Source organism: Hippocampus zosterae, chromosome 5, assembly GCF_025434085.1.
Source record: "Hippocampus zosterae strain Florida chromosome 5, ASM2543408v3, whole genome shotgun sequence".
NCBI lineage: Eukaryota > Metazoa > Chordata > Actinopteri > Syngnathiformes > Syngnathidae > Hippocampus > Hippocampus zosterae.
This window is the reverse complement of record NC_067455.1, coordinates 28740291-28760405: the sequence shown is the minus strand read 5'-3', so window position 1 is coordinate 28760405 and position 20115 is coordinate 28740291.

Genomic DNA, 20115 nt, shown 5'->3' with positions numbered 1-20115 from the left:
AGTGCATTTAAAATAAATAAAACTCAAATTGAGTGTCACGCGTAAACCAAAGGTTATATGCACACATTTCAACACGCATTTAGTTCAGGTTGACCTCCTGAAGCCTAAATGACAATTAATTTGACTACACAACTCATTCCTATGAAGATACATTCAAAATCAAAAAACGTGCTCAGCTCGGCCTGAAAAAGCATTTAAAACAAATACAACTCAAATTGAGTGTCACGCATAAACCAAAGGTTTTATGCACACATTTGAACATGCATTTTGTTCAGGTTGACCTCCTGATGACTAAATGAGCATTAATTTGACCACACAACTCATTCCTATAAAGATACATTCAAAGTCAGAAAACGTGCTCAGCTCAGCATTAATTTGACCACACAACTCATTCCTATGAAGATACATTCAAACTCAGAAAATGTGCTCAGCTCGGCCTGAAAATACATTTAAAGCAATAAACCTCAAATTGAGTGTCACACCTAAACCAAAGGACTTATGCACACACTCAACATGTATTTAGTTCAGGTTGACCTCCTGAAGCCTAAATGAGCATTAATTTGACCGCACAACTCATTCCTATGAAGATACATTCAAAGTCAAAAAATGTGCTCAGCTCGGTCTGAAAATGCATTTAAAGCAATAAAAACTCAAATTGAGTGTCACGCCTAAACCAAACGACTTACGCACACATTTCAACATGTATTTAGTTCAGGTTGACCTCCTGAAGCCTAAATGAGCATTAATATGACCGCACAACTCATTCCTATGAAGATACATTCAAACTTAGAAAATGTGCTCAGCTCGGCCTGAAAATACATTTTAAGCAATAAAACTCAAATTGAGTGTCACGCCAAAACCAAAGGACTTATGCACACACTCAACATGTATTTAGTTCAGGTTGACCTCCTGAAGCCTAAATGAGCATTAATTTGACCGCAAAACTCATTCCTATGAAGATACATTCAAAGTAAAAAAATGTGCTCAGCTCGGTCTGAAAATGCATTTAAAGCAATAAAAACTCAAATTGACTGTCACGCCTAAAGCAAAGGAGTTATGCACACACTTCAACATGTATTTTGTTCAGGTTGACCTCCTGAAGCCTAAATGACAATTAATTTGATCACACAACTCATTTTTATGAAGATACATTCAAAGTCATAAAACGTGCTCAGCTCGGCCTGAAAATGCATTTAAAGCAATAAAAACTCAAATTGAGTGTCACGCCTAAACCAAAGGACTTGTGCACACATTTCAACATGTATTTAGTTCAGGTTGACCTCCTGAAGCCTAAATGAGCATTAATTTGACCACACAACTCATTCCTATGAATATACATTCAAACTCAGAAAATGTGCTCAGCTCGGCCTGAAAATGCATTTAAAATAAATAAAACTCAAATTGAGTGTCACGTGTAAACCAAAGGTTTTATGCACACATTTCAACACGCATTTATTTCAGGTTGACCTCCTGATGACTAAATGAGCATTAATTTGACCACACAACTCATTCCTATGAAGATACATTCAAAGTCAGAAAACATGCTCAGCTCAGCATTAATTTGACCACACAACTCATTCCTATGAAGATACATTCAAACTCAGAAAATGTGCTCAGCTCGGCCTGAAAATACATTTAAAGCAATAAACCTCAAATTGAGTGTCACACCTAAACCAAAGGACTTATGCACACACTCAACATGTATTTAGTTCAGGTTGACCTCCTGAAGCCTAAATGAGCATTAATTTGACCGCACAACTCATTCCTATGAAGATACATTCAAAGTCAAAAAATGTGCTGAGCTTGGTCTGAAAATGCATTTAAAGCAATACAAACTCAAATTGAGTGTCACGCCTAAAGCAAAGGACTTATGCACACACTCAACATGTATTTAGTTCAGGTTGACCTCCTGAAGCCTAAATGAGCATTAATTTGACCACACAACTCATTCCTATGAAGATACATTCAAACTCAGAAAACGTGCTCAATTCGGCCTGAAAGTGCATTTAAAGCAATAAAAACTCAAAATTGAGTGTCACGCCTAAACATAAGGACTTATGCACACATTTCAACATGTATTTAGTTCAGGTTGACCTCCTGAAGCCTAAATGAGCATTAATTTTACCACACAACTCATTGCTATTAAGATACATTCAAACTCAGAAAATGTGCTCAGCTGGGCCTAAAAATGCATTTAAAATAAATAAAACTCAAATTGAGTGTCACGCATAAACCAAAGGTTTTATGCACACATTTGAACGTGCATTTTGTTCAGGTTGACCTCCTGATGACTAAATGAGCATTAATTTGACCACACAACTCATTCCTATAAAGATACATTCAAAGTCAGAAAACATGCTCAGCTGAGCATTAATTTGACCACACAACTCATTCCTATGAAGATACATTCAAACTCAGAAAATGTGCTCAGCTCGGCCTGAAAATACATTTTAAGCAATAAAACTCAAATTGAGTGTCACGCCTAAACCAAAGGACTTATGCACACAATCAACATGTATTTAGTTCAGGTTGACCTCCTGAAGCCTAAATGAGCATTAATTTGACCGCACAACTCATTTTTATGAAGATACATTCAAACTCAGAAAACGTGCTCGACTCAGCCTGAAAATGCATTTAAAGCAATAAAAACTCAAATTGAGTATCACGCCTAAAGCAAAGGACTTATGCACACTCTTCAACATGTATTTTGTTCAGGTTGACCTCCTGAAGCCCAATTGACAATTAATTTGATCACACAACTCATTTTTATGAAGATACATTGAAACTCAGAAAACGTGCTCGACTCAGCCTGAAAATGCATTTAAAGCAATAAAAACTCAAATTGAGTGTCACGCCTAAACCAAACGACTTATGCACACACTTCAACATGTATTTAGTTCAGGATGATCCCCTGAAGCCTAAATGATTATTAATTAAACCACACAACTCATTCCTATGAAAATACATTCAAACTCAGAAAACGTGCTCAGCTCGGTCTGAAAATGCATTTAAAGCAAAAAAACTCAAATTGAGTGTCACGCCTAAAGCAAAGGACTTATGCGCACACTTCAAAATGTATTTTGTTCAGGATGATCCCCTGAAGCCTAAATAAGCATTAATTTGATCACACAACTCAAACCTATGAAGATACATTCAAAGTCAGAAAACGTGCTCAGCTCGGCCTGAAAATGCATTCAAAGCAATAAAACTCAAATTGAGGGTCACGCCTAAACCAAAGGAAGAAGCACACACTTCAACAAATATTTTGTTCAGGTTGACCTCCTGAAACCTAAATGAGCATTAATTTGACCACAGAACTCATTCCTATGAAGATACATTCAAAGTCAGAAAACGTGCTCAGCTCGGCACGAAAATGAATTTAAAGCAATAAAACTCAAATTGAGTGTCACGCCTAAACCAAAGGACTTATGCACACATTTGAACATGCATTTTGTTCAGGTTGACCTCCTGATGACTAAATGAGCATTAATTTGACCACACAACTCATTCCTATAAAGACACATTCAAAGTCAGAAAACGTGCTCAGCTCAGCCTGAAAGTGTATTTAAAGCAATAAAAACTCAAATTGAGTGTCACGTCTAAACCAAAGGACTTATGCGCACACTTCAACATGTATTTTGTTCAGGATGATCCCCCTGAAGCCTAAATGAGCATTAATTAAACCACACAACTCATTCCTATAAAGATACATTCAAAGTCAGAAAACGTGCTCAGCTCAGCATTAATTTGACCACACAACTCATTCCTATGAAGATACATTCAAACTCAGAAAATGTGCTCAGCTCGGCCTGAAAATACATTTAAAGCAATAAACCTCAAATTGAGTGTCACACCTAAACCAAAGGACTTATGCACACACTCAACATGTATTTAGTTCAGGTTGACCTCCTGAAGCCTAAATGAGCATTAATTTGACCGCACAACTCATTCCTATGAAGATACATTCAAAGTCAAAAAATGTGCTCAGCTCGGTCTGAAAATGCATTTAAAGCAATAAAAACTCAAATTGAGTGTCACGCCTAAAGCAAAGGACTTATGGACACACTTCAACATGTATTTTGTTCAGGTTGACCTCCTGAAGCCTAAATGAGCATTAATTTGACCACACAACTCATTCCTATGAAGATACATTCAAACTCAGAAAACGTGCTCAATTCGGCCTGAAAGTGCATTTAAAGCTATAAAAACTCAAAATTGAGTGTCACGCCTAAACCAAAGGACTTGTGCACACATTTCAACATGTATTTAGTTCAGGATAACCTCCTGAAGCCTAAATGAGCATTAATTTGACCACACAACTCATTCCTATGAAGATACATTCAAACTCAGAAAACGTGCTCAATTCGGCCTGAAAGTGCATTTAAAATAAATAAAACTCAAATTGAGTGTCACGCGTAAACCAAAGGTTATATGCACACATTTCAACACGCATTTAGTTCAGGTTGACCTCCTGAAGCCTAAATGACAATTAATTTGACTACACAACTCATTCCTATGAAGATACATTCAAAATCAAAAAACGTGCTCAGCTCGGCCTGAAAAAGCATTTAAAACAAATACAACTCAAATTGAGTGTCACGCATAAACCAAAGGTTTTATGCACACATTTGAACATGCATTTTGTTCAGGTTGACCTCCTGATGACTAAATGAGCATTAATTTGACCACACAACTCATTCCTATAAAGATACATTCAAAGTCAGAAAACGTGCTCAGCTCAGCATTAATTTGACCACACAACTCATTCCTATGAAGATACATTCAAACTCAGAAAATGTGCTCAGCTCGGCCTGAAAATACATTTAAAGCAATAAACCTCAAATTGAGTGTCACACCTAAACCAAAGGACTTATGCACACACTCAACATGTATTTAGTTCAGGTTGACCTCCTGAAGCCTAAATGAGCATTAATTTGACCGCACAACTCATTCCTATGAAGATACATTCAAAGTCAAAAAATGTGCTCAGCTCGGTCTGAAAATGCATTTAAAGCAATAAAAACTCAAATTGAGTGTCACGCCTAAACCAAACGACTTACGCACACATTTCAACATGTATTTAGTTCAGGTTGACCTCATGAAGCCTAAATGAGCATTAATATGACCGCACAACTCATTCCTATGAAGATACATTCAAACTTAGAAAATGTGCTCAGCTCGGCCTGAAAATACATTTTAAGCAATAAAACTCAAATTGAGTGTCACGCCAAAACCAAAGGACTTATGCACACACTCAACATGTATTTAGTTCAGGTTGACCTCCTGAAGCCTAAATGAGCATTAATTTGACCGCAAAACTCATTCCTATGAAGATACATTCAAAGTAAAAAAATGTGCTCAGCTCGGTCTGAAAATGCATTTAAAGCAATAAAAACTCAAATTGACTGTCACGCCTAAAGCAAAGGAGTTATGCACACACTTCAACATGTATTTTGTTCAGGTTGACCTCCTGAAGCCTAAATGACAATTAATTTGATCACACAACTCATTTTTATGAAGATACATTCAAAGTCATAAAACGTGCTCAGCTCGGCCTGAAAATGCATTTAAAGCAATAAAAACTCAAATTGAGTGTCACGCCTAAACCAAAGGACTTGTGCACACATTTCAACATGTATTTAGTTCAGGTTGACCTCCTGAAGCCTAAATGAGCATTAATTTGACCACACAACTCATTCCTATGAATATACATTCAAACTCAGAAAATGTGCTCAGCTCGGCCTGAAAATGCATTTAAAATAAATAAAACTCAAATTGAGTGTCACGTGTAAACCAAAGGTTTTATGCACACATTTCAACACGCATTTAGTTCAGGTTGACCTCCTGATGACTAAATGAGCATTAATTTGACCACACAACTCATTCCTATGAAGATACATTCAAAGTCAGAAAACATGCTCAGCTCAGCATTAATTTGACCACACAACTCATTCCTATGAAGATACATTCAAACTCAGAAAATGTGCTCAGCTCGGCCTGAAAATACATTTAAAGCAATAAACCTCAAATTGAGTGTCACACCTAAACCAAAGGACTTATGCACACACTCAACATGTATTTAGTTCAGGTTGACCTCCTGAAGCCTAAATGAGCATTAATTTGACCGCACAACTCATTCCTATGAAGATACATTCAAAGTCAAAAAATGTGCTCAGCTCGGTCTGAAAATGCATTTAAAGCAATAAAAACTCAAATTGAGTGTCACGCCTAAACCAAAGGACTTACGCACACATTTCAACATGTATTTAGTTCAGGTTGACCTCCTGAAGCCTAAATGAGCATTAATTCGACAGCAACACTCATTCCTATGAAGATACATTCAAAGTCAAAAAATGTGCTCAGCTCGGTCTGAAAATGCATTTAAAGCAATAAAAACTCAAATTGAGTGTCACGCCTAAACCAAAGGACTTACGCACACATTTCAACATGTATTTAGTTCAGGTTGACCTCCTGAAGCCTAAATGAGCATTAATTCGACAGCAACACTCATTCCTATGAAGATACATTCAAAGTCAAAAAATGTGCTGAGCTTGGTCTGAAAATGCATTTAAAGCAATACAAACTCAAATTGAGTGTCACGCCTAAAGCAAAGGACTTATGCACACACTCAACATGTATTTAGTTCAGGTTGACCTCCTGAAGCCTAAATGAGCATTAATTTGACCACACAACTCATTCCTATGAAGATACATTCAAACTCAGAAAACGTGCTCAATTCGGCCTGAAAGTGCATTTAAAGCAATAAAAACTCAAAATTGAGTGTCACGCCTAAACATAAGGACTTATGCACACATTTCAACATGTATTTAGTTCAGGTTGACCTCCTGAAGCCTAAATGAGCATTAATTTTACCACACAACTCATTGCTATTAAGATACATTCAAACTCAGAAAATGTGCTCAGCTCGGCCTAAAAATGCATTTAAAATAAATAAAACTCAAATTGAGTGTCACGCATAAACCAAAGGTTTTATGCACACATTTGAACGTGCATTTTGTTCAGGTTGACCTCCTGATGACTAAATGAGCATTAATTTGACCACACAACTCATTCCTATAAAGATACATTCAAAGTCAGAAAACATGCTCAGCTGAGCATTAATTTGACCACACAACTCATTCCTATGAAGATACATTCAAACTCAGAAAATGTGCTCAGCTCGGCCTGAAAATACATTTTAAGCAATAAAACTCAAATTGAGTGTCACGCCTAAACCAAAGGACTTATGCACACAATCAACATGTATTTAGTTCAGGTTGACCTCCTGAAGCCTAAATGAGCATTAATTTGACCGCACAACTCATTTTTATGAAGATACATTCAAACTCAGAAAACGTGCTCGACTCAGCCTGAAAATGCATTTAAAGCAATAAAAACTCAAATTGAGTATCACGCCTAAAGCAAAGGACTTATGCACACTCTTCAACATGTATTTTGTTCAGGTTGACCTCCTGAAGCCCAATTGACAATTAATTTGATCACACAACTCATTTTTATGAAGATACATTGAAACTCAGAAAACGTGCTCGACTCAGCCTGAAAATGCATTTAAAGCAATAAAAACTCAAATTGAGTGTCACGCCTAAACCAAACGACTTATGCACACACTTCAACATGTATTTAGTTCAGGATGATCCCCTGAAGCCTAAATGATTATTAATTAAACCACACAACTCATTCCTATGAAAATACATTCAAACTCAGAAAACGTGCTCAGCTCGGTCTGAAAATGCATTTAAAGCAAAAAAACTCAAATTGAGTGTCACGCCTAAAGCAAAGGACTTATGCGCACACTTCAAAATGTATTTTGTTCAGGATGATCCCCTGAAGCCTAAATAAGCATTAATTTGATCACACAACTCAAACCTATGAAGATACATTCAAAGTCAGAAAACGTGCTCAGCTCGGCCTGAAAATGCATTCAAAGCAATAAAACTCAAATTGAGGGTCACGCCTAAACCAAAGGAAGAAGCACACACTTCAACAAATATTTTGTTCAGGTTGACCTCCTGAAACCTAAATGAGCATTAATTTGACCACAGAACTCATTCCTATGAAGATACATTCAAAGTCAGAAAACGTGCTCAGCTCGGCACGAAAATGAATTTAAAGCAATAAAACTCAAATTGAGTGTCACGCCTAAACCAAAGGACTTATGCACACATTTGAACATGCATTTTGTTCAGGTTGACCTCCTGATGACTAAATGAGCATTAATTTGACCACACAACTCATTCCTATAAAGACACATTCAAAGTCAGAAAACGTGCTCAGCTCAGCCTGAAAGTGTATTTAAAGCAATAAAAACTCAAATTGAGTGTCACGTCTAAACCAAAGGACTTATGCGCACAATTCAACATGTATTTTGTTCAGGATGATCCCCCTGAAGCCTAAATGAGCATTAATTAAACCACACAACTCATTCCTATAAAGATACATTCAAAGTCAGAAAACGTGCTCAGCTCAGCATTAATTTGACCACACAACTCATTCCTATGAAGATACATTCAAACTCAGAAAATGTGCTCAGCTCGGCCTGAAAATACATTTAAAGCAATAAACCTCAAATTGAGTGTCACACCTAAACCAAAGGACTTATGCACACACTCAACATGTATTTAGTTCAGGTTGACCTCCTGAAGCCTAAATGAGCATTAATTTGACCGCACAACTCATTCCTATGAAGATACATTCAAAGTCAAAAAATGTGCTCAGCTCGGTCTGAAAATGCATTTAAAGCAATAAAAACTCAAATTGAGTGTCACGCCTAAAGCAAAGGACTTATGGACACACTTCAACATGTATTTTGTTCAGGTTGACCTCCTGAAGCCTAAATGACAATTAATTTGATCACACAACTCATTTTTATGAAGATACATTCAAAGTCATAAAACGTGCTCAGCTCGGCCTGAAAATGCATTTAAAGCAATAAAAACTCAAATTGAGTGTCACGCCTAAACCTATGGACTTGTGCATACATTTAAACATGTATTTAGTTCAGGTTGACCTCCTGAAGCCTAAATGAGCATTAATTTGACCACACAACTCATTCCTATGAAGATACATTCAAACTCAGAAAACGTGCTCAATTCGGCCTGAAAGTGCATTTAAAGCTATAAAAACTCAAAATTGAGTGTCACGCCTAAACCAAAGGACTTGTGCACACATTTCAACATGTATTTAGTTCAGGATAACCTCCTGAAGCCTAAATGAGCATTAATTTGACCACACAACTCATTCCTATGAAGATACATTCAAACTCAGAAAACGTGCTCAATTCGGCCTGAAAGTGCATTTAAAATAAATAAAACTCAAATTGAGTGTCACGCGTAAACCAAAGGTTATATGCACACATTTCAACACGCATTTAGTTCAGGTTGACCTCCTGAAGCCTAAATGACAATTAATTTGACTACACAACTCATTCCTATGAAGATACATTCAAAATCAAAAAACGTGCTCAGCTCGGCCTGAAAAAGCATTTAAAACAAATACAACTCAAATTGAGTGTCACGCATAAACCAAAGGTTTTATGCACACATTTGAACATGCATTTTGTTCAGGTTGACCTCCTGATGACTAAATGAGCATTAATTTGACCACACAACTCATTCCTATAAAGATACATTCAAAGTCAGAAAACGTGCTCAGCTCAGCATTAATTTGACCACACAACTCATTCCTATGAAGATACATTCAAACTCAGAAAATGTGCTCAGCTCGGCCTGAAAATACATTTAAAGCAATAAACCTCAAATTGAGTGTCACACCTAAACCAAAGGACTTATGCACACACTCAACATGTATTTAGTTCAGGTTGACCTCCTGAAGCCTAAATGAGCATTAATTTGACCGCACAACTCATTCCTATGAAGATACATTCAAAGTCAAAAAATGTGCTCAGCTCGGTCTGAAAATGCATTTAAAGCAATAAAAACTCAAATTGAGTGTCACGCCTAAACCAAACGACTTACGCACACATTTCAACATGTATTTAGTTCAGGTTGACCTCCTGAAGCCTAAATGAGCATTAATATGACCGCACAACTCATTCCTATGAAGATACATTCAAACTTAGAAAATGTGCTCAGCTCGGCCTGAAAATGCATTTAAAGCAATAAAAACTCAAATTGAGTGTCACGCCAAAACCAAAGGACTTATGCACACACTTCAACATGTATTCTGTTCAGGTTGACGTCCTGAAGCCTAAATGAGCATTAATTTGACTACACAACTCATTCCTATGAAGATACATTCAAAGTCAGAAACGCGCTCAGCTCGGTCTGAAAATGCATTTAAAGCAATAAAAACTCAAATTGAGTGTCACGCCTAAAGCAAAGGAGTTATGCACACACTTCAACATGTATTTTGTTCAGGTTGACCTCCTGAAGCCTAAATGACAATTAATTTGATCACACAACTCATTTTTATGAAGATACATTCAAAGTCATAAAACGTGCTCAGCTCGGCCTGAAAATGCATTTAAAGCAATAAAAACTCAAATTGAGTGTCACGCCTAAACCAAAGGACTTGTGCACACATTTCAACATGTATTTAGTTCAGGTTGACCTCCTGAAGCCTAAATGAGCATTAATATGACCACACAACTCATTCCTATGAATATACATTCAAACTCAGAAAATGTGCTCAGCTCGGCCTGAAAATGCATTTAAAATAAATAAAACTCAAATTGAGTGTCACGTGTAAACCAAAGGTTTTATGCACACATTTCAACACGCATTTAGTTCAGGTTGACCTCCTGATGACTAAATGAGCATTAATTTGACCACACAACTCATTCCTATGAAGATACATTCAAAGTCAGAAAACATGCTCAGCTCAGCATTAATTTGACCACACAACTCATTCCTATGAAGATACATTCAAACTCAGAAAATGTGCTCAGCTCGGCCTGAAAATACATTTAAAGCAATAAACCTCAAATTGAATGTCACACCTAAACCAAAGGACTTATGCACACACTCAACATGTATTTAGTTCAGGTTGACCTCCTGAAGCCTAAATGAGCATTAATTTGACCGCACAACTCATTCCTATGAAGATACATTCAAAGTCAAAAAATGTGCTCAGCTCGGTCTGAAAATGCAGTTAAAGCAATAAAAACTCAAATTGAGTGTCACGCCTAAACCAAAGGACTTACGCACACATTTCAACATGTATTTAGTTCAGGTTGACCTCCTGAAGCCTAAATGAGCATTAATTCGACAGCAACACTCATTCCTATGAAGATACATTCAAAGTCAAAAAATGTGCTGAGCTCGGCCTGAAAATACATTTTAAGCAATAAAACTCAAATTGAGTGTCACGCCTAAAGCAAAGGACTTATGCACACACTCAACATGTATTTAGTTCAGGTTGACCTCCTGAAGCCTAAATGAGCATTAATTTGACCACACAACTCATTCCTATGAAGATACATTCAAACTCAGAAAACGTGCTCAATTCGGCCTGAAAGTGCATTTAAAGCAATAAAAACTCAAAATTGAGTGTCACGCCTAAACATAAGGACTTATGCACACATTTCAACATGTATTTAGTTCAGGTTGACCTCCTGAAGCCTAAATGAGCATTAATTTTACCACACAACTCATTGCTATTAAGATACATTCAAACTCAGAAAATGTGCTCAGCTCGGCCTAAAAATGCATTTAAAATAAATAAAACTCAAATTGAGTGTCACGCATAAACCAAAGGTTTTATGCACACATTTGAACGTGCATTTTGTTCAGGTTGACCTCCTGATGACTAAATGAGCATTAATTTGACCACACAACTCATTCCTATAAAGATACATTCAAAGTCAGAAAACATGCTCAGCTGAGCATTAATTTGACCACACAACTCATTCCTATGAAGATACATTCAAACTCAGAAAATGTGCTCAGCTCGGCCTGAAAATACATTTTAAGCAATAAAACTCAAATTGAGTGTCACGCCTAAACCAAAGGACTTATGCACACAATCAACATGTATTTAGTTCAGGTTGACCTCCTGAAGCCTAAATGAGCATTAATTTGACCGCACAACTCATTTTTATGAAGATACATTCAAACTCAGAAAACGTGCTCGACTCAGCCTGAAAATGCATTTAAAGCAATAAAAACTCAAATTGAGTATCACGCCTAAAGCAAAGGACTTATGCACACACTTCAACATGTATTTTGTTCAGGTTGACCTCCTGAAGCCCAATTGACAATTAATTTGATCACACAACTCATTTTTATGAAGATACATTCAAAGTCATAAAACGTGCTCAGCTCGGCCTGAAAATACATTTTAAGCAATAAAACTCAAATTGAGTGTCACGCCTAAACCAAAGGACTTATGCACACACTAAACATGTATTTAGTTCAGGTTGACCTCCTGAAGCCTAAATGAGCATTAATTTGACCACACAACTCATTCCTATGAAGATACATTCAAACTCAGAAAACGTGCTCAATTCGGCCTGAAAGTGCATTTAAAGCAATAAAAACTCAAAATTGAGTGTCACGCCTAAACATAAGGACTTATGCACACACTTCAACAAGTATTTAGTTCAGGATAACCTCCTGAAGCCTAAATGAGCATTAATTTGACCACACAACTCATTCCTATGAAGATACATTCAAACTCAGAAAATGTGCTCAGCTCGGCCTGAAAATGCATTTAAAATAAATAAAAATCAAATTGAGTGTCACGCGTAAACCAAAGGTTTTATGCACACATTTCAACACGTATTTAGTTCAGGTTGACCTCCTGAAGCCTAAATGACAATTAATTTGACCACACAACTCATTCCTATGAAGATGCATTCAAACTCAGAAAATGTGCTCAACTCGGTCTGAAAATGCATTTTAAGCAATAAAAACTCAAATTGAGTGTCACGCCTAAAGCAAAGGACTTATGCGCACACTTCAACATGTATTTTGTTCAGGATGATCCCCTGAAGCCTAAATGAGCATTAATTTAACCACACAACTCATTCCTATAAGATTCATTCAAACTCAGAAAACGTTCTCAGCTCGGCCTGAAAATGCATTTAAAACAAATACAACTCAAATTGAGTGTCACGCATAAACCAAAGGTTTTATGCACACATTTGAACATGCATTTTGTTCAGGTTGACCTCCTGAAGCCTAAATGACATTTAATTTGATCACACAACTCATTTTTATGAAGATACATTCAAACTCAGAAAATGTGCTCAGCTCGGCCTGAAAATACATTTTAAGCAATAAAACTCAAATTGAGTGTCACGCCAAAACCAAAGGACTTATGCATACAGTCAACATGTATTTAGTTCAGGTTGACCTCCTGAAGCCTAAATGAGCATTAATTTGACCGCAAAACTCATTCCTATGAAGATACATTCAAAGTCAAAAAATGTGCTCAGCTCGGTCTGAAAATGCATTTAAAGCAATAAAAACTCAAATTGAGTGTCACGCCTAAAGCAAAGGACTTATGCACACACTTCAACATGTATTTTGTTCAGGTTGACCTCCTGAAGCCTAAATGACAATTAATTTGATCACACAACTCATTTTTATGAAGATACATTCAAAGTCATAAAACGTGCTCAGCTCGGCCTGAAAATGCATTTAAAGCAATAAAAACTCAAATTGAGTGTCACGCCTAAACCAATGGACTTGTGCACAAATTTCAACATGTATTTAGTTCAGGTTGACCTCCTGAAACCTAAATGAGCATTAATTTGACCACACAACTCATTCCTCTGAAGATACATTCAAACTCAGAAAATGGGCTCAGCTCGGCCTGAAAATGCATTTAAAATAAATAAAACTCAAATTGAGTGTCACGCGTAAACCAAAGGTTTTATGCACACATTTCAACACGCATTTAGTTCAGGTTGACCTCCTGAAGCCTAAATGACAATTAATTTGACGACACAACTCATTCCTATGAAGATACATTCAAAATCAAAAAACGGGCTCAGCTCGGCCTAAAAATGCATTTAAAACAAATACAACTCAAATTGAGTGTCACACATAAACCAAAGGTTTTATGCACACATTTGAACATGCATGTTGTTCAGGTTGACCTCCCGATGACTAAATGAGCATTAATTTGACCACACAACTCATTCCTATAAAGATATACTCAAAGTCAGAAAACGTGCTCAGCTCAGCATTAATTTGACCACACAACTCATTCCTATGAAGATACATTCAAACTCAGAAAATGTCCTCAGCTCGGTCTGAAAATACATTTAAAGCAATAAACCTCAAATTGAGTGTCACACCTAAACCAAAGGACTTATGCACACACTCAACATGTATTTAGTTCAGGTTGACCTCCTGAAGCCTAAATGAGCATTAATTTGACTGCACAACTCATTCCTATGAAGATACATTCAAAGTCAAAAAATGTGCTTAGCTCGGTCTGAAAATGCATTTAAAGCAATAAAAACTCAAATTGAGTGTCACGCCTAAACCAAAGGACTTACGCACACATTTCAACATGTATTTAGTTCAGGTTGACCTCCTGAAGCCTAAATGACAATTAATTTGATCACACAACTCATTTTTATGAAGATACATTCAAAGTCATAAAACGTGCTCAGCTCGGCCTGAAAATGAATTTTAAACAATAAAAACTCAAATTGAGTGTCACGCCTAAACCAAAGAACTTGTGCACACATTTCAACATGTATTTAGTTCAGGTTGACCTCCTGAAGCCTAAATGAGCATTAATTTGACCACACAACTCATTCGTATGAAGATACATTCAAACTCAGAAAACGTGCTCAATTCGGCCTGAAAGTGCATTTAAAGCAATAAAAACTCAAAATTGAGTGTCACGCCTAAACATAAGGACTTATGCACACACTTCAACAAGTATTTAGTTCAGGATAACCTCCTGAAGCCTAAATGAGCATTAATTTGACCACACAACTCATTCCTATGAAGATACATTCAAACTCAGAAAATGTGCTCAGCTCGGCCTGAAAATGCATTTAAAATAAATAAAAATCAAATTGAGTGTCACGCGTAAACCAAAGGTTTTATGCACACATTGAAACACGTATTTAGTTCAGGTTGACCTCCTGAAGCCTAAATGACAATTAATTTGAGCACACAACTCATTCCTATGAAGATGCATTCAAAGTCAAAAAATGTGTTTAGCTCGGTCTGAAAATGCATTTAAAGCAATAAAAACTCAAATTGAGTATCACACCTAAAGCAAAGGACTTATGCGCACACTTCAACATGTATTTTGTTCAGGATGATCCCCTGAAGCCTAAATGAGCATTAATTTAACCACACAACTCATTCCTATAAGATACATTCAAACTCAGAAAACGTGCTCAGCTCGGCCTGAAAATGCATTTAAAACAAATACAACTCAAATTGAGTGTCACGCATAAACCAAAGGTTTTATGCACACATTTGAACATGCATTTTGTTCAGGTTGACCTCCTGATGACTAAATGAGCATTAATTTGACCACACAACTCATTCCTATAAAGATACATTCAAAGTCAGAAAACGTGCTCAGCTCAGCATTAATTTGACCATACAACTCATTCCTATGAAGATACATTCAAACTCAGAAAATGTGCTCAGCTCGGCCTGAAAATACATTTTAAGCAATAAAACTCAAATTGAGTGTCACGCCAAAACCAAAGGACTTATGCATACAGTCAACATGTATTTAGTTCAGGTTGACCTCCTGAAGCCTAAATGAGCATTAATTTGACCGCAAAACTCATTCCTATGAAGATACATTCAAAGTCAAAAAATGTGCTCAGCTCGGTCTGAAAATGCATTTAAAGCAATAAAAACTCAAATTGAGTGTCACGCCTAAAGCAAAGGACTTATGCACACACTTCAACATGTATTTTGTTCAGGTTGACCTCCTGAAGCCTAAATGAAAATTAATTTGACTGCACAACTCATTCCTATGAAGATACATTCAAAGTCAAAAAATGTGCTTAGCTCGGTCTGAAAATGCATTTAAAGCAATAAAAACTCAAATTGAGTGTCACGCCTAAACCAAAGGACTTACGCACACATTTCAACATGTATTTAGTTCAGGTTGACCTCCTGAAGCCTAAATGACAATTAATTTGATCACACAACTCATTTTTAAGAAGATACATTCAAAGTCATAAAACGTGCTCAGCTCGGCCTGAAAATGAATTTTTAGCAATAAAAACTCAAATGGAGTGTCACGCCTAAACCAAAGGACTTGTGCACACATTTCAACATGTATTTAGTTCAGGTTGACCTCCTGAAGCCTAAATGAGCATTAATTTGACCACACAACTCATTCCTATGAAGATACATTCAAACTCACAAAACGTGCTCAATTCGGCCTGAAAGTGCATTTAAAACAATAAAAACTCAAAATTGAGTGTCACGCCTAAACATAAGGACTTATGCACACATTTCAACATGTATTTAGTTCAGGTTGACCTCCTGAAACCTAAATGAGCATTAATTTTACCACACAACTCATTCCTATGAAGATACATTCAAAATCAGAAAATGTGCTCAGCTCGGCCTAAAAATGCATTTAAAATAAATAAAACTCAAATTGAGTGTCACGCATAAACCAAAGGTTTTATGCACACATTTGAACGTGCATTTTGTTCAGGTTGACCTCCTGATGACTAAATGAGCCTTAATTTGACCTCATTCCTATAAAGATACATTCAAAGTCAGAAAACATGCTCAGCTGAGCATTAAGTTGACCACACAACTCATTCCTATGAAGATACATTCAAACTCAGAAAATGTGCTCAGCTCGGCCTGAAAATACATTTTAAGCAATAAAACTCAAATTGAGTGTCACGCCTAAACCAAAGGACTTATGCACACAATCAACATGTATTTAGTTCAGGTTGACCTCCAGAAGCCTAAATGAGCATTAATTTGACCGCACAACTCATTTTTATGAAGATACATTCAAACTCAGAAAACGTGCTCGACTCAGCCTGAAAATGCATTTAAAGCAATAAAAACTCAAATTGAGTATCACGCCTAAAGCAAAGGACTTATGCACACTCTTCAACATGTATTTTGTTCAGGTTGACCTCCTGAAGCCCAAATGACAATTAATTTGATCACACAACTCATTTTTATGAAGATACATTCAAACTCAGAAAACGTGCTCGACTCCGCCTGAAAATGCATTTAAAGCAATAAAAACTCAAATTGAGTGTCATGCCTAAACCAATGACTTATGCACACATTTCAACATGTATTTAGTTCAGGTTGACCTCCTGAAGCCTAAATGAGCATTAATTTGACCACACAACTCATTCCTATGAAGATAAATTCAAACTCAAAAAATGTGCTCAGCTCGGCCTGAAAATGCATTTAAAATAAATAAAACTCAAATTGAGTGTCACGCGTAAACCAAAGGTTTTATGCACATATTTCAACACGTATTTAGTTCAGTTTGACCTCCTGAAGCCTAAATGACAATTACTTTGACCTCACAACTTATTCCTATGAAGATACATTCAAAGTCAAAAAAACGTGCTCAGCTCGGCCTGAAAATGCATTTAAAGCAATAAAAATTCAAATTGAGTGTCACGCCTAAACCAAAGGACTTATGCACACACTTCAACATGTATTCTGTTCAGGTTGACGTCCTGAAGCCTAAATGAGCATTAATTTGACTACACAACTCATTCCTATGAAGATACATTCAAAGTCAGAAACGCGCTCAACTCGGCCTGAAAATGCATTTAAAGCAATAAAACTCAAATTGAGTGTCACGCATAAACCAAAGGTTTTATGCACACATTTGAACGTGCATTTTGTTCAGGTTGACCTCCTGATGACTAAATGAGCATTAATTTGACCACACAACTCATTCCTATGAAGATACATTCAAAATCAGAAAATGTGCTCAGCTCGGCCTAAAAATGCATTTAAAATAAATAAAACTCAAATTGAGTGTCACGCATAAACCAAAGGTTTTATGCACACATTTGAACGTGCATTTTGTTCAGATTGACCTCCTGAAGCCTAAATGATCACTAATTTGACCACACAACTCATTCCTAAGAAGATACATTCAAACTCAGAAAACGTGCTCAGCTCGGCCTGAAAATACATTTTAAGCAATAAAACTCAAATTGAGTGTCACGCCTAAACCAAAGGACTTATGCACACACTAAACATGTATTTAGTTCAGGTTGACCTCCTGAAGCCTAAATGAGCATTAATTTGACCACACAACTCATTCCTATGAAGATACATTAGAACTCAGAAAACGTGCTCAATTCGGCCTGAAAGTGCATTTAAAGCAATAAAAACTCAAAATTGAGTGTCACGCCTAAACATAAGGACTTATGCACACACTTCAACAAGTATTTAGTTCAGAATAACCTCCTGAAGCCTAAATGAGCATTAATTTGACCACACAACTCATTCCTATGAAGATACATTCAAACTCAGAAAATGTGCTCAGCTCGGCCTGAAAATGCATTTAAAATAAATAAAAATCAAATTGAGTGTCACGCGTAAACCAAAGGTTTTATGCACACATTTCAACACGTATTTAGTTCAGGTTGACCTCCTGAAGCCTAAATGACAATTAATTTGACCACACAACTCATTCCTATGAAGATGCATTCAAACTCAGAAAATGTGCTCAACTCGGTCTGAAAATGCATTTTAAGCAATAAAAACTCAAATTGAGTGTCACGCCTAAAGCAAAGGACTTATGCGCACACTTCAACATGTATTTTGTTCAGGATGATCCCCTGAAGCCTAAATGAGCATTAATTTAACCACACAACTCATTCCTATAAGATACATTCAAACTCAGAAAACGTGCTCAGCTCGGCCTGAAAATGCATTTAAAACAAATACAACTCAAATTGAGTGTCACGCATAAACCAAAGGTTTTATGCACACATTTCAACATGTATTTAGTTCAGGTTGACCTCCTGAAGCCTAAATGAGCATTAATTTGACCACACAACTCATTCCTATGAAGATAAATTCAAACTCAAAAAATGTGCTCAGCTCGGCCTGAAAATGCATTTAAAATAAATAAAACTCAAATTGAGTGTCACGCGTAAACCAAAGGTTTTATGCACATATTTCAACACGTATTTAGTTCAGTTTGACCTCCTGAAGCCTAAATGACAATTACTTTGACCTCACAACTTATTCCTATGAAGATACATTCAAAGTCAAAAAAACGCGCTCAACTCGGCCTGAAAATGCATTTAAAGCAATAAAACTCAAATTGAGTGTCACGCATAAACCAAAGGTTTTATGCACACATTTGAACGTGCATTTTGTTCAGGTTGACCTCCTGATGACTAAATGAGCATTAATTTGACCACACAACTCATTCCTATGAAGATACATTCAAAATCAGAAAATGTGCTCAGCTCGGCCTAAAAATGCATTTAAAATAAATAAAACTCAAATTGAGTGTCACGCATAAACCAAAGGTTTTATGCACACATTTGAACGTGCATTTTGTTCAGATTGACCTCCTGAAGCCTAAATGATCACTAATTTGACCACACAACTCATTCCTAAGAAGATACATTCAAACTCAGAAAACGTGCTCAGCTCGGCCTGAAAATACATTTTAAGCAATAAAACTCAAATTGAGTGTCACGCCTAAACCAAAGGACTTATGCACACACTAAACATGTATTTAGTTCAGGTTGACCTCCTGAAGCCTAAATGAGCATTAATTTGACCACACAACTCATTCCTATGAAGATACATTAGAACTCAGAAAACGTGCTCAATTCGGCCTGAAAGTGCATTTAAAGCAATAAAAACTCAAAATTGAGTGTCACGCCTAAACATAAGGACTTATGCACACACTTCAACAAGTATTTAGTTCAGAATAACCTCCTGAAGCCTAAATGAGCATTAATTTGACCACACAACTCATTCCTATGAAGATACATTCAAACTCAGAAAATGTGCTCAGCTCGGCCTGAAAATGCATTTAAAATAAATAAAAATCAAATTGAGTGTCACGCGTAAACCAAAGGTTTTATGCACACATTTCAACACGTATTTAGTTCAGGTTGACCTCCTGAAGCCTAAATGACAATTAATTTGACCACACAACTCATTCCTA